This window comes from Littorina saxatilis, linkage group LG10 (assembly GCF_037325665.1).
Source record: "Littorina saxatilis isolate snail1 linkage group LG10, US_GU_Lsax_2.0, whole genome shotgun sequence".
NCBI classification, from domain to species: domain Eukaryota; kingdom Metazoa; phylum Mollusca; class Gastropoda; order Littorinimorpha; family Littorinidae; genus Littorina; species Littorina saxatilis.
In genome coordinates this window covers 35906484-35910037 of record NC_090254.1, presented here as the reverse complement: position 1 = coordinate 35910037, position 3554 = coordinate 35906484, and the positions used below count along the sequence as shown (strand labels likewise).

Genomic DNA, 3554 nt, shown 5'->3' with positions numbered 1-3554 from the left:
TGCTTGGCATGGACTCGACCTGCTATCAAAACATTGACTCCAATAGACGATTTTCGGAAATAACTCTGTCGGGTTTGTATGGACTGTGGAAGAGTGAATACCCTTGCCAATCATCTTACAAAAATTGGAAGGGCCAATCACTAGCGAGGGGCGTGTCGGAAACTGGCGCTCCTGTTCGTGTGTTTCCGAAACAACCTTTGCTAAGGATTGGCGCCTTCAGTATTTTGTCAGAGGTTTGCGCAAGGGTATTCACTCTTCCGCAACCAAAACAAACCCGACAGAGTTATTTTCGGATTTCGTCTATTAGATTTACAACAGGCTCACAGTTACGGTAGCGCGTATACTCTATGCATCAAAAGCATGGGTGGGACTGAAAAACGTTATGAATCCTGAAGAATTGTAAGGGGGGGGGGGGTCTGGGGGACCCCAGACGCTGAAGGATTTGTATAATTAACAACCAAAAAACACGTCACCACAGACAATAACGAATCCGGATTTCCGGCATATACCGGAAGAATCCCATCCATGCTAACGGGACTGAAGTTTGAATTACCTGGATTCCTACTGTCTATGTCATCAAAGTCAGTCAATACTCGAGGTTTACAATGCCATACATATGCCAAACTCATCAATAGAGCCTTGCTTGGGATGATAACTGTTGGTTTCCGCGTTGACTACAACTTTGACAGCGCTGAGTGGAGGTCAATATGCTTACCAGAGTCCTTTCACTGTCTAGGGCTGCACAAGTCTAAACAGTCTTGAGTCGAGCGTTTGAAAATGCCTGAGCCTGCAGGCGGGTGTAACTTACACCTCTTGGTATTAGTCTGCCTTAGAGATGAGGACGACAGTTGGCCAGATGGCCAGAATAGCGCGCTGCATTTTCCTACATAGAACTAAGGCGCGTCTGTCGCGACGGTGCCTGAGCTAACCATTGGCGGGCACTGCTCACATGCACAGCCCGGCACACGGCACTGTAAACATTCCCCGTCCCTTCACCTCTCTCGCCACCATCCGCCCTACCCTTGGTCTCATGCCTGTAAATGGCTCTTGTGAGTTCCCCTTTCGTAAGGCGGTGAAAGTGTCTTATATCGCTATAATACAATCCTAATTTAATAATCAACGTCGAGTCTCAATGTATGTAAAACGCAGTCTTCGAGCACTTTATCAATCAATCAATATGAGGCTTATATCGCGCGTATTCCGTGGGTACAGTTCTAAGCGCAGGGATTTTTTTATTTTAAATTTTTTTTTCATGCAATTTATATCGCGCACATATTCAAGGCGCGGGGATTTATTTATGCCGTGTGAGATGGAAATTTTTTAAACAATATATCACGCATTCACATCGGCCAGCATTCCCCGTCCCTTTAATCTATCAGTCAAACGCAGTCTTTGAAATACTTCAATTAATCAGCTAAAAACAGTCTCTGAAGTACTTGAAGCAATCAGCAAAACACATTTTTGGAAGCACAAGAATATATCAATCAAAGTCCATCATTCTTGGGGCGCTTCAATCTACCAGCCAAACCCCGGTCTTGAAGCATGTCAATGTGTCAGTTAAAGACAGACTTTGAAGTACGTCAATGCATCAGTCAAACATGAAATGAAACGATTATATATAAATATTTTAAAAAAAAAAATAATAATAATAATAACAGAAAAAAAAGAGAAAAAAAGGAAGATGAAAAAGAAGACGAATAAAAATAAAAATAATACTACAGTAACCACACACAAAACAAAACAAAAAAATACAAGTTGCGTAAGGCGAAAATACAACATTTAGTCAAGCTGTCGAACTCACAGAATGAAACTGAACGCAATGCAATTTTTCAGCAAGACCGTATACTCGGAGCATGCATCGTAAGTCCACCGCTCGTGGCAAAGGCAGTGAAATTGACAAGAAGAGCGGGGTAGTAGTTGCGCTGAGAAGGATAGCACGCTTTTCTGTACCTCTCTTCGTTTTAACTTTCCGAGCGTGTTTTTAATCCAAACATATCATATCTATATGTTTTTGGAATCAGGAACGGACAAGGAATAAGATGAAAGTGTTTTTAAATTGATTTCGACAATTTAATTTTGATCATAATTTTTATATTTTTAATTTTCAGAACTTGTTTTTAATCCAAATATAACATATTTATATGTTTTTGGAATCAGAAAATGATGAAGAATAAGATGAACGTAAATTTGGATCGTTTTATATAAAAATTTTTTTTTACAATTTTCAGATTTTTAATGACCAAAGTCATTTATTAATTTTTAAGACACCAAGCTGAAATGCAATACCGAAGTCCGGCCTTTGTCGAAGATTGCTTGGCCAAAATTTCAATCAATTTGATTAAAAAATGAGGGTGTGACAGTGCCGCCTCAACTTTTACAAAAAGCCGGATATGACGTCATCAAAGGTATTTATCGAAAAAAAGAAAAACCTTCAGGTGATATCATTCCCAGGAACTCTCATGTCAAATTTCATAAAGATCGGTCCAGTAGTTTGGTCTGAATCGCTCTACACACACACACGCACAGACAGACAGACAGATACACACACACACATACACCACGACCCTCGTCTCGATTCCCCCTCTATGTTAAAACATGTAGTCAAAACTTGACTAAATGTAAAAAGAAGATCCTGCTTCTACCAAAGACTAACGATCTCACAAGTTCTGGACCGCATGCATGTTGCGTGAGTGAACGATAAATAGAGAGAGAGGGGGAGAGAAAGAGAGGGGGGGGGGGAGAGGGTGAGAGAGAAACTGAGAGAGAGAGAGTGAGAGAGCAAGAGAAATAGAGATGTACAGAGAGAGAGAGAGCGAGAGGGAGAGAGGGTGGGTGGGACAGAGAGCCTGAGAGAGAAAAGGAGGGGAAGAAGAAGAGGGGGAGGGGAGGGAAAGAGGGGCTGAAAAAGAGCGCAGACACAAAACCATGTAAGAAAGTTAATTGCAATAGAATTTCAATGTGACAACACTTAAATGTTTTGTAAATACTGTGCGCTGAAAATATCCCACACGACAATATCAGTCACGTTTCTGCAATGTGTAAACAGTTGCTAAGTAACCGGAATCTTTGTCCAAATTTTGCTCCCACGCCTCCTAAAGATCAACCGAAGCAGCCTACTACCCCTTCAAAATTATTTTAGCTTCCATTAAGTATTTTTCCCTTAACAGTTCCCATCCTAGGACAATTATCCCGCCCCCGCTCTGGAAACTAAATCTTCGTGGTCTCGGCTCACCACGAACTCCTCTTTGCAACAACGCTGGACTTTGTTTTCTTTGCTCCAAGCCCAAGGACGTAAATGAATCTAATGGAGAAGGAAAAGTCGCTTTTACTAATCTATTCAATTTCTGTCGCAAGTGACGGTGTCGGAGGGTGTCTCGCGCACTAGGCAGGACAGCTTCCTACAAGCTCGCACGAGCAAAGGCGTGGTCACATACACGGTGCGTGCGCTCTTCTTTTCACCTCCCACCGACAGCCTCCCTCGTCTCATCTCGCGCGGCTTTTCCACCCACTGCTGTGACGTCATTTGACGGACATATAAACCTGCACACTTTTTC

General features: G+C 42.2%; 1 protein-coding gene and 1 long non-coding RNA gene across 2 annotated transcripts in view; both read right to left on the bottom strand.

The window, feature by feature from the left end:
- LOC138978690 (uncharacterized) overlaps window positions 1-3554 on the bottom strand; it is a 422724-nt gene that overhangs the window by 45779 nt on the left and 373391 nt on the right. The window lies entirely within an intron of this gene.
- LOC138978685 (H(+)/Cl(-) exchange transporter 6-like) overlaps window positions 1-3554 on the bottom strand; it is a 59797-nt gene that overhangs the window by 10173 nt on the left and 46070 nt on the right. The gene's annotated exons all lie outside the window — the stretch shown is intronic.